This window comes from Rhamphochromis longiceps, linkage group LG7 (assembly GCF_057381845.1).
Source record: "Rhamphochromis longiceps isolate RC_006_pf linkage group LG7, R_longiceps_female_GT1.1, whole genome shotgun sequence".
Taxonomy (NCBI): domain Eukaryota; kingdom Metazoa; phylum Chordata; class Actinopteri; order Cichliformes; family Cichlidae; genus Rhamphochromis; species Rhamphochromis longiceps.
In genome coordinates, this window is record NC_140563.1 from 28,695,539 (window position 1) to 28,708,537 (window position 12,999).

The 12,999-nt window shown below is 44.0% G+C and overlaps 1 long non-coding RNA gene across 2 annotated transcripts; it reads right to left on the bottom strand.

Annotated features, from left to right (window-relative positions):
* Window positions 1-1,229: 1,229 nt before the first annotated feature.
* Window positions 1,230-5,052, bottom strand: LOC146665510 (uncharacterized). Of its 2 annotated transcripts, XR_014912394.1 has the most exons (4): window positions 4,417-5,052; window positions 3,526-3,628; window positions 2,462-2,611; window positions 1,230-2,067 (listed from the first exon to the last, which is right to left on the bottom strand). It is a non-coding gene; the product is annotated as an uncharacterized LOC146665510 (long non-coding RNA). The 2 variants fall into 2 exon arrangements; XR_014912393.1 differs by having other exon boundaries at window positions 1,230-2,611.
* Window positions 5,053-12,999: the final 7,947 nt, after the last annotated feature.

Below are 12,999 nucleotides of genomic sequence, written 5' to 3' on the forward strand. Positions count from 1 at the left end.
CACCCGAGGAACTGGTACGGGTGCAGAGGTACGCTGGGCCCGAGCTGCCCCGGGAGGAGAAACACGAGCAGGAAAAGGAGCAGGCTCAGAAAAAACAGTCTTAGAAACAGCAGGCTCAGGGTCGACAAAAACAGATCTATCAAAAATGAACCCGCCGTCCACTTCATGTTTTGCAGTCTTAGTATTAGCAGTCCTTGTTTTAATAGTTTTTGAAATCCTTGGGTTGACAGTTGTAGAGTGAGCTGACTTGGGGATGACTGAACCGGACCTGACAAAACCCGAACAGACGGAACCGGAACTGAGTGTGTTTGACCTGGTAGAGTGGTTCACAGTTTTCCCTTTAACAGCATTTACAGCCTTTGGCGAGTGCTTATTGTCTGTGATTTCTCCCTGTTCAGAGGGAGCAAAATGAAAAAACTTCTCCCAGTCTATGTCATCGTCCATCAGGGACACATCGACAGGATCAGGAGTGTGTCTATTGTTCTTAATGTCCAGAGAAGCGGAAGAAGGATAATCAGTGTTACTCACCACCGGGAGTTGCTTAACATGGTCCATCTTATTGCGGCGTGTGCGCCGCTTCCTACGGGGAGGGGAAGCGGGCGGAGAGAATAGCCGAGCCTCCGGCGTGCAGAACGGCGACACGGAGGCTGGAGCGTGGGCAATTGAAGGGACGCGGAGAATTCCCACCTGAAGCGGCCGCGGCTTGGGTGCAGGTGAAGCGGCAGGTGGGGGCTTTCGGCAGCTCCGGGGACCACCGAGAGCCAGCCGCGTTCCTCGGAAAATCCGCCCATAGTCAGGAGTGCGCCACGGCCTCAAGCGGAGCTCCTCCTCTAGCTCAGCAAAGGCAGCATCCTGACGCTCACGCAGCTGAGAGCGGTTTGCTGGGTCCATGTAATGGTCGTAGTCTTCTGTCACAGTACGGCTGTGTGCAGGCAAAAGTAGGACCCAAACGCAAACTCACAGAGACAAAAGGTAAACTCAAAAAACACAGCTTTATTGCTGGCGTGGAGTGGGACACGAAAAACAATACAAAATAAACTAAACTGGGAAAACTAAAGCACAAGGAGCCACAGGGGAAAATCACACAGCTATGATGGAGACTACGACACTGACAAAGAGAAACACAGGGCTTAAATACACAGAGGGATAACGAGGGAATGAGACACAGAAGGAGGGCACAGCTGGGAGAAATCAGGACTGGACGAGACAGAGACGTAAAACTAGAAACACTCACATGAGGCATGGACCTTCAAAGTAAAACAGGAAGTATCACACAGAGACGCGAACTAGACACAGTGGAGACAGCAACTAAGAAACAGAGACAAACCATAAGGCAGAGGTCTAAGAACCAAAATACACAGAGGGAAATACTCAGCTTTGAACACAAGAGACTAGACTAGAGGGAGTAACAAAAGACCAACCATGAGAACATAATGCACAATGCAGGGTGACAGAAAACAAGAAACTCAAACATGCAAAGACACACCATAAACAGAACAGAGGGGGCACAGAGAGACATGAAGGGCAGGGGAGACTTAACATGGGTTGAAACACAAGGGGGAACTAATAAGCAAATCAACATAGGAGGCCTAATGAGCTAAACATACTATAAACATCAAAATGAACTAAAACTCAAAACACTGGGTCCTAAGACCCAGGATCGTGACACAAACATTGTAAGTGACTCGCAGGAGGAACAAAAACACAGAAGATGATCTTGTTGGAACATCCATCACTGCTTTTCATACTGAAGCAGTCAGCAGAGTATACAGAGTATTTTTAACACAGGTACATGCATGCATAGTCTGTACAGCACAACTGACCACAGTGATTTAGAGGACCTAAAAACAGGCAAACAAAACACAAAGATAATTTTTTATTAGATTTACAGCCTCAAAGTGACAAAGTAGACAGAGTGCACATCACAGGAAACAACACAAGGATAAAAGAGCTGAAGTAAAAAACTGCAAACATTAAACAGAAGATTTAGGTTCCATCCCCGTCTGCTCCCGTCTGCATGACATATATCCTCGGACAAGACCAAAACCAAGCTGCATCCAACAGAGTCTGAATGTGTGAAAGAGGCCAAAGTTGTGTAAAGTGCTTTGAGTGCTCAGAGTAGAAAAGCACTGTATAAGAACCAGTCCCTAAACTCAAAGCAGCTCAATGTTCAGTTTATTTATGCAATAAAAATAAAATCCTGAGAGCGCCCATAAAAATTAAAAACAAAAAACAAAAACAAACAGAAAACTGTAAACACCTTACAATGAATCTGATGCAGTTAAATTCATACTCATTTAGAGTGCGTTATACTGTCATAAAGAAAGGCTGCACACGTTTCCTGCCATGTGTTTGTGGACCCTAAATATGCTCACAGGTGTTGTTGAATAAAAGGTTTCTTTAAGATCGTGGTGAGTTTAATGTACGTGGACTTGCGTTTGCGGCCTGGAAAATATTTCACCTGTGGCTATGATTTTGAGTCTCTGTCCTGCTGGAACACTCAAACTTCATGTCAGAGTTTTCCTGCTGTGGTGTTTCTGCTCATCTTGCACAGCTGGATGTTTCATAGTGTGCTGCATGTTTGGGGTTGTTCTTTCCAGGTCCTCTTCAGCTGCGGGAAGCCAACAAACCATGTTATGCAAATTAGAGCTGAAGTGACCTTGAAGGCTGAGACAGACCGTCTGAGCAGCTCAGAGGTCATTTCACAGCCAGTGTAACAATTAAGTTTAACATCCAGGCATCCATGAAATCCGAATTTATGAAATTTAATGCCGTTAGAAGTTAGCAGGGAGTTAGCTTGCTAGCTTCCATCTAAATATAACACACCATGTTCTGACTGAGGGATTTCCGAAACAAATTAAGACGTACAGCTCTATCACTCCCGACATAAATGAAGACAGGAAAGTAAACAGCAGTGATGTTCTTAGGGTTACTGAAGTTGGGCTAGCTGGTATATAATGATGTGCTACACGATCGCTAGTGACACAGCTATGTTAGTATAATATAAACACTCAAGCTGGAGGGTGAATGCTAACTTTTTTCCACTCAATAAAAGTTAACGTGAGGGTTCCCGAAGGTTCGGGACAAATGCAATCGCATGGCAGGATGCTGTAAACGGACCAAACTTCAGCCAGGAGAACAACTGAGATAATCTATCCACAATACGAGGTTAGTCATTAATATATTGCTGCATGGGCTGTGCTGTAGTTAAATCGTAAGGTTTTAAAAATGGCGCTTTAAAATGAATAGCGATAATAATAAAAACCGTGAGAGGCTGACAGTGATCACTGACTGGTTTAGGGGCTTGTTGAGATTAAATAGAACAAGATACAAAGCATTAAAACATAAATACACAACAGCCTTATTAAACGCAGGGTAGTTTGGGCCCAGAAGCAGAATTCATCACGTCATCACTTAAAAACCGGATATAAAAGGTTACGTTTAAAAAAAAATTAATGAAAAAGTGTTAATCAACAGATGAGCACAGAGAGTACATCTCGTCCTCAGGTTCAGGCTCAGGCTCACCTTCACCGGCACAGTTATGATCCAGGTTCTGTACCATCATCTCCATCCAGCAGACTATTCAGATATGCATAAACCCAGCAATAACAGAGATGTTGAAAATCATCTGAGGTGGAAACAAAAACATGGAATTTCAGTAAAACCTTCTGTCAGGACACTGCAGCAGCTCTGTAATATCACCAGACTGAGCATCAGCCAGTGTGAGCCACACAATGCACACAGGTGTTGGGTGAAAACACACGTACATTAAAGGCAGGTCTAGTTTAGACTTGTGTAATGCATTTGCTTCAAGTTAAAGCCATGGTTTTCAAAATAAAAGCACTGTAGAGACGTTTATGTGGAGGTCTGATTTGAAAAAAGAATTTGCCATTGTTTGTGTGTCAGTGTGTTAGTGTGTGTGTGTATGTGTGCTAGTGTGCTAGTGTGTGTGCTGAAACTCTGGACCTGCCTGCAGGTTTTCTGGAGTTCAGCAGAGTCAGAGTGTAATTTTGGCTGCTCTGTAATCACAGAGCTCCTGCAGGGTGGCGTGATAACGCACCATAATGCTGCCTCAGTGTCATCCTCCCTGTGTGGGCTCTCATCGCATGTAATTCACCTCTGAGTGTGTGTGAGTGTTTTTGTGTGTGGTTCTTTCAGCGCATGTCCTGAGGTCACATGGGCTGCAGACTTGTCCTCAGACTGATTAAAGGTTAGTTTAAAGAACAGATTCAGTCTCAAAAGTCTCCAGAGTGCAGGAAGGGAGGCGTCTGAGGAACTGCTACACCCAGGAGTACAAGTACATTCTAAGTACTGTAAGGACTGCAGTGTATTTTATCAAAGTATCAGACAGTACTTCAGGAAAGATTAAATTCAAAGTGAACAGCAGGTTTGTCTGTGGGTGTGCAGATGAAGTACCTCAGGTTTGTACTGCAGTACTCGCAGTAGTGAATGTAGCTGCTGTAGTTTCCCAGATCTTCAGAGTTGTTCCAGTTGTTCAGTCTGCAGAGAGGACAAGGTCTAACTATCCCTGACCCTCCGCTTTCACTGCAGTCAGCACAAAGTGTGTGAACCTCACGCACACTCAAACACAAAAACACAGACACACATACACTCACACACAAAGACACAAAGACACACACACACACACACACACACACACACACACACACACACACACACACACACACACACACACACACACACACACACACACACACACATAGATAGCCTCCTCCCTCCATAAAGAAAGTCAGACGCACCGCAGAGTCAGGAATGTGGAGTTTACATGGGCAGCTTTATTTGGCCTGAAGAAAATGTTCCAGAAGCCACATCCCACACACACACACACACACACACACACACACACACACACACACACACACACACACACACACACACACACACACACACACACACACACACACACACACAATAAAAGCTCCATCTGCTATTAACATTTAATAATTCAGTTCATCGGCACAGAGCAAAAAGTTTGTGGGAGGAACTCAGCTGAAAACTCAAGTCAGGTTTCATGAAAGACACAAAACAGAGAAAGCCAGCCAACAAACACAGAGGATAGAAAACAACCATAAAGAGGAAAAAAGCTCCAACCAGAAACAAAGAAAAGCCCACAAAAAAACAGCAGACAGACAAGGACACAAGCCTCCACCCACACTGAGGCATCACGGCAACCAAACTAAGGAGAAGGGTCCTACCTGAACACTTGCAGACAGTGACTGAAGCAGTAAAAAGCTTAGTGCCAAACCCTGCAGTTCCTCTAGTTCCCAGGAGAGGCAGCAGTGAGTTCACTCCCATAGACTCCCATGTTAAAACTAATAAACATATGTACAGCTTGATACACAAACTGTTCCGATCTTTATTGATAATTTTCCCCTTCCTTCATAACATTTTCAGAACTCACATTAACACTTAAAGTTTGATGGAGAGGTGGATGGTGACACAGGTCGATGTAGCTGCTAGCTAGCTTCACCTGAACTAGACCCCTGGGCCGTGTTTGCGCTGTTGGACATCATGTGACCAATAATATGGCTGCTGTGAGGTTACTCTACTAGCAGACCGTCCAAGAAGGCTCCACTTCAGTAGTGAGTGAAATTTGAGTTTGAATGGATGTTACATGTTATGTTAGCAGGAAGGTGTGTCTGTGTGATGCTCCCACACAGTCTAGGATGCTAGACATACAAAATCCATCCATACAAAGTAGTCACATCCAGTGAACGACATCATGATAGTTGTGTCCATCTTTTATATACAGTGCAGGAAAGCACCTGCTCTGCTGGGATTTGGAAAACAAATATGAATCCAGTGGATTATTTTGTCTGTATGACATCACCATATTAATAACAACATTTTCTCTCATTTCTGAGGAGTGTTGTGGATTCTCCACATAACTGAGGTGTCCACAGACTTCTGAAGGTGGAGTTTCCTCTCTCAGAACTTTTGGCAGCGGTAAACGAACATATGCTGCTTGATTTGGAGTGCTTTTGTGAAGTTGACATTCACTTTGTTTTGGTCTTAGAAACACATCTGATTTGTAGGCATGTACCAGCCAATGTGACCAAAGAGATTCAAAGAGACACAAAACAGTCAAAAATCCACAAAAATTACAACAAACGGGTTTAAAACAGACACCAAAGAAGCAAACCAGATGAAAACAGCAAAGAAGAAGGAGGTAAGAAGGAACACTCTGACATGTTGTTGTTCCACTGATGTCATGGTAACACACGTGGCACTGACTCACGTCATATTGAGCACATGTCTGCGTGGGCTGCTGTCATCTCACACACACACACACACACACACACACACACACACACACACACACACACACACACACACACACACACACACACACACACACAGTGATGTAAATCGGGGATGTAGATGACATCACTCAGAATAACAAGCTGGGGAACTTTGGTATTGATCATGTTTTGAAGGATCACACAGAAAGGAAGTGATGCGTGAGGGCAGGTGGCAGATGTGCAGCATCTGCAGACCCTGAGCGACACCTGCAGTGAGCAGCCGTGAATGTTGTCGGTCTTTAACCCCAGCCCTGCTGAAAGCTCAGTGAGCAGTCAGTCACGTGATAACCACAGCCTCATCCAGGTCACAAACAGGACGTTGTTGACGGTCATGTGGCAGGAAGTTTTCGGCTCTTCCTGATGAAGACGGTGGACCTACATAAACGGGTCAGGAGCACATCGCTGTGCTCACAGCATTCAAACTCAAACACTTCCACCCACGCCGAGCATTTTCTCCCCTCCTCAGAGCTGACCGTCCAAACAGAAACCAGCTCTGTCTCCATGAAAACACCCACAGCTTCCTCTGCTGCATCGCCACAGGAGCGCATGGATCCAGATCATGACGTCAGTCCACAGCCTTTACACTGTGAGTCTCTCTGCACTAATGGCTCCACCCACTCCAACCTTCTGACCCGGAGCTCCATGGTTAATTCAAAAACGACTCAAACAGGAAGAGGAAGCACTGTGTTTGTTTGTAACCTGTGGTTTACACATGTGCATTGAAGTCTGATTGGACACAATGCTCTTGTCTCTTAACCACAAACCACCAATCAAGCTCCTCCACCACCAGCCTAATTTCCCCATCTAAACATTGTCCGATATGTTTGGACGAGAATGAGGAGATGCAGCAACGCTGAGAAACGCCTCCTTCACCACCACCACCACCACCATCATCATCATCATATTCTGGCTCCAGCGGGCTCACACTGCTTTCTGAGGACCTCCTGTTTACAGGAACAGACCACAGACAGAAACCAGATCCTGAAACAGGCATCAACAGGACGCTGCTGGGTCGGGTCAGGAGACCTTTTTTAATATCTTAGATTATCTTGCTCAGCTTTAAGCAGTGACTTTTTCTACATTACTCACTAAAAGTGACATTCACTCAATGATCTTAAACATTTCCCCTGAGTTGAGTTTGTGAAGAAGTCTGAGATGAGAAGACGAGGTCTGACAGCAGTACAGGAGGCCATCCACACCCATTGTGAGCAACCGTCGCTGAGCAGAACTGGTGGCCTATGAAACCAGCCGTCAGCAGTCCTGAAACCCCATCCCATGCAGTTCAATCCTGACTTATGATCAGAGACCTGCGAATACAGACGAGTAACAACGACAGGTGAAACAAACAATCGTGGCACGAGCATCTACCAGCAGTGCTGAAGTCTACCGCTGACTGACAGGCGAGGTGGTGGTAGATCCATCTGAGGATTACCTACTTAAACCCGAGCCTGGAGTGGTGACCAGCCTTTAGCTTCAAAGTCCACAGTTTGAATGGACTGAGTGATTGACTCATCAGCTGTTTTAAAACAGATCACACCGAACTAAAAGGTGAAGAAAGCAATTGAAACAACTCAAATTCTCAAGTGAATAAACCTCATCCAAGGAGGTCATCAATCACGCCAACCCTGCGTCTCTGAGGCCGGGATGGGAACAACTGGGAACAGATCAGAGGGAAGACGTGATGGTGTCTGCAGATTGTGCTGCTGTTTGAAAGACTTCCCGTTGAAGAACTTCAAGGATTTCAGTGTGGTTACTGTGGTTTTCTGTAGCAACAGTACACACCTGCATTTTTACAAACTCACAGCTGCACTCTTATTACTCAGGAACAATCGTCTTGATACATGCTTAATCATCCAGGTGACTTCTTGAGTTTCAGCTGACTGCAGGGTTCCAACCTTATAAACAGTACATTTGCATAATGACTGAAACTAGCACCACTGATGAACAATGAGGTCAGTTTCCATCTGTGAATCGGGGAAACCTGTGAAATCTGCGAAACCTTACAAAGTGAAATATGTAAAATTTGTAAGGTTGGGGAAACCTGCAGTCAGCTGAAACTCAAGAAGTCACTTGATTGACGATGGAACATTTCTCCCACTTAATATCCAGATGATCAGAAACTTTTTTGATGACTCAGGAAAAATAATGTCTACAAATACATCTCACCAGGTTTATTTGTGGAGTTCATTTCAGGTTTTCCCTAAAGAAAATTGGCCACAAAAATATTGTTTCCATAAACTTTTCATAATTTCTTTTTCTTCTTCTGAGGAAATTGAATTCACTGTTTTTTACGACCTGCTGAAACCTTAAAAATGAACCGCGATGCAACAAACTGCTGCTCAGCTCATAATCATGTTCATGCAGGACAACAAGAACACCACCAACCTGTGACTCTTTAAATCTTTTACTCACAGTAAATCATCACTCAGGGTGGTGATGCTGCCCTCTGCAGGCAAACCCAGGTTTTACATCCAGCAGCACTTTTAAAAATGTCCAGTAATCATACGTCATCAGTTTGTTTTAAAACATATTTACATTTCCCAGGATATTAAAGGAGTACAAAACTATAAAGAAGAATTTACTCAAAAAAAAAAAAAACACATTTGATTTCATTCAAACGTCTTACAAACTCAGAAGGTATGACACACTGAGACACACTAAACTGGTTTAAAGTAACTCCCCTCCCTTCATACATGGAGCAAAACACTGAGTTTCACCTGCTGAGAATGACAGTTGCCCCAACATTTTAAGGGTGAACATGAAGTTTTGGCTCTTCCTGAGCGCTGCAGCTCAAACCTGTAATCACCTCTGTTACCATCACAGGCCTGACTCGTGTTATCTATACCCAAAGATGTCTTTCATCTCACTGATTCATTGTTTAATATAAGATACACAAATACAAATGTAAACAGCATGATAGAAAATCTTCATCACCTCATTGTGATGAGAGCGGATCTGCTTCACGGAAGCTTCAACAAGTTTTGGTGTTTTGAAAGTCTGAGAGTCATAGTGAGGTTGGAGGTGTTTCTCACAGTAGGAGGCCCCACAGACCCTGGTGGCTTTACGTTTCCTCCCACTGCAAACATCACAGGCCACATCTTCAGGTCCAGCAGCGTGGAGCTCAGGCTTTCTCAGCTCCTCCACTAAAGCTGCTAGTCCAAGCACCCCCACAGGCTAGCCAGTACCGGTCAACCATACAGCCTCCATTGGAACAAAACCAATAGGAAACCCTACTAACTCCTCCCGGGACCCCTCAAGAGATCAGTCGCTGCCTGCAAGAAGAAAAATCCTTCCAGAATGGAAGAGTTAATAACACAGAACAATCCATTTATATCAATAATATCAGTGATGATATTGTAATTAGTACATTTTTATAAATCCAGTCAGTGATTAAAATATTCTCAGAAAGGAAAATTACTTGTGTCCAATTCAATCTCATGCAAAATCAAGATACTACAGTTACATCTAATGAGTTAATGAATAGAGACCATGGTTCGATAACAGAGGCAACAGAGCTCAATTAGGAGATTCAACCAATCATTAATGCTAAAGGATTGTTTATTTTGCTAATTAATAGGTATTATTTTCTCACCAATGGCTAGAGTGGTGAGTATGTGTTTAGCTTTTTTGGTTGGATGACTGAGGTTTTCTCAGTAAACACAAATGAGGAGATAATGGGACTCTGCAGCCAAACATGGAGGTATGTGTTTGAGTAATTTCACAACAAAAATGCCAAACAGGCGAGCAGATCCATAGTGCAAGAAATATGTGTCTGTGGTGTTTTGAGAACACTGAGTGCAAATACCAGAATCAGAGAAGCCCATTTTATTCACCCTGTGATGTGTGATATGAGTTCTGTGGAGGATTTGAACTGAAAGGGTTGTAAATTTGTTTTTTGTGATTACAATTGTATGTTTACAAATCTGTGTCCAAAAATCTGATTCTGAGGACTGCTGAGAGTATATTTGGAGATGGGTAAACTGATACAGTGAAATTAATCTATTCAGTTTGGAGAGTTTCTTGTTTTTTGGATGAATGACTTTCCAAAGAGCTGCAAAAAAAGGAAGGACCAGCTGACTTTGTCAAAGGCTTTTTCTACAATCACACTTGTGTGGGCTGGTGAGGCACAAGGGAAAGGTTCAGCAGGTGGAGACCACAGACTGCTGCTCTCTCCTGGCTCGTTCTTCTTTTAGCAGATACGATGATTTTCTAAGTTTGTGCTTGTTGAGTCTCTACTAAAAACTTTGCTCCTTTGCCACCTGACAGCCAATTAAGTCCACAGGGAACGGTTCTGGCTCCGTTCCTCTTCACCATCTACACGGCAGACTTCTCCCACAACTCCACCAAGTGCTTCCTGCAGAAGTTCTCTGATGACTCAGCAATAGTCGGCCTCATCACTGATGGGGACGACAAGGACTACAGAGGACTGACTCACGACTTTGTGGACTGGTGCCAGCTGAACTACCTCCAGATCAATGCCAGTAAAACCAAGGAGCTGGTGGTAGACTTCCGCAGGCACAAACAAATTCAAATTTTTTATTTGTCACGTACACAGTCATACACAGTACGATATTCAGTGAAATGCTTAGACAACTGCTCGTGACTTAAAGAAAAAAAAGGAAAGGGCTATGAATAATGTTAAGGAAAATGTTTTAAAACACTTCTTCAGTAAAGACTCAGAGAAGAGAAACACACAGAACTTCTTGCTAGCAAGGGCAGTCTCCAGACAGAGAGACTCGCGCTAAGAAACTGCCCCTGTCTTTATTTTATACTTCAGTGTGTGTGTGTGTGTGTGTGTGTGTGTGTGTGTGTGTGTGTGTGTGTGCGTGTGTGTGTGTGTGTGTGTGTGTGTCCTGCTGATCAAACGGTCATGAAAGCACAAAAGGTACATCCTTGGTCACAAAGAGGGTAGTCTCCCCCACCCTAGATGGTTCACCCTAGATAACACGGTGAGGAAGTCCAGCAGTTAAAACACTTAGACTAGAACAGACGTAGCTACGTTAATCCTACCATAAAACAATAAAACAAGGTACGACCTCTCCCATGCTTCTAGGATGTGGGGGTGAACACCCTAGAATGTTACAGACCTCCTAGGATGAGACATTCTTTCAATATGCCACCAACTATATACTTCTACACACAAGTGATTACATGCAGTATTCTACCATATGCAAACTTCTATCACTAAAAGATTATACTGACTACTAAATACAATTTTCCCTTGACAAATAAGATAGGAAATAAATATTGAAAAATTAAAAAGTGTAAATTTAGGAAGGAATAAAATATAAGAATAAAAAATATAAAATATAAAAAATGAAATAACTGTACAACACAATTTAGAATGAAGGGTAAATTTAACTGGGAAAGAATAAGATAAAATATATAAATTAAAGTTGAAAATAAAATAACTGTACAACAAAATACACAATATAGAACTAAATAAGAATGTATGAAGAAATATAAATATAAATAAATATATACACAATAACAGCAGCTGTACAAGTATTAACCGGAAATGAAGAATATAGTGACCAGTGTTGTGCAATCCACATTATGTCTTGTGCAGTGCAAATATGCTTAAAGTGATTTAAGTGATGAAGTGAAAACAATGTCCAGAATGTCCAGTGTGTGTGTAAGAACCATATGTGTGGGTCAGTACTGTGTGGTGGTGTGATTGAGAGACCGTATCGCCTGCGGGAAGAAGCTCCTCCTCAGTCTCTCTGTGTTGGTCTTCAGGCAGCGGAATCGCTTTCTGACCTCAACAGAGAGAACAGTCTGTTGTTGGGATGGCTGAGGTCCTTCACGATCTTCCTGGCCTTGGTCCAGCACCGCCTGCTGTAGATTGAGTGCAGGTCAGGGAGCTCGGAGCGGATGGTGCGCTCAGCTGACCGCACAATCCTCTGTAGAGCTCGTCTGTCCTGCATGGTGCTGTTCCCGAACCAGGTTAAGATGTTTCCCGTCAGGATGCTCTCTATGGTGCACGAGTAAAGGTTCCTGAGCACCTTGGAGGGCAGTTGGAAGTCTCTCAAGCGTCTGAGGTGGTAGAGACGCTGACGGGCCTTTTTCACCACGGTGTTGATGTGACAGGACCATGACAGGTCCTGCGTGATGTGAACTCCGAGGTATTTGAAGCTGTCCACTCTCTCCACTGGGCACTCGTTGATGACGGGGGTCTGGTAGTTCCTCTCCTGCTTAGTGTTGAAGTCCACTATCAGCTCCTTTGTCTTACTGACGTTTAGGAGGTTGTTCCTCTGGCACCAGTTCTCCAGATTCCTAATCTCCTTCAGGTAGGCCGTCTCATTGTTATCAGAGATCAGGCCCACCACGACGGTGTCGTCAGCAAACTTGATGATGGTGGTGGAGCTGGTAGTGGCCACACAGTCATATGTGTACAAAGAGTACAGCAGGGGGCTCAGAACACACCCCTGGGGGGCTCCAGTGCTGAGAGTGGTGGAGGCTGAGACATGTCCGCCCATCCTTACTGCCTGTGGTCTGCCAGTTAGGAAGTTGGAGATCCACTGACACATAGATGAGCTGAGTCCCAGATGCTCCAGCTTGGTGGTGAGTGTGGAGGGAATTATGGTGTTAAATGCAGAGCTGTAGTCTATGAAGAGCATTTTAACATAATTCCCCCTTCTAGTGTCCAAGTGAGTGAGTGATGTGTGGAGGAGAT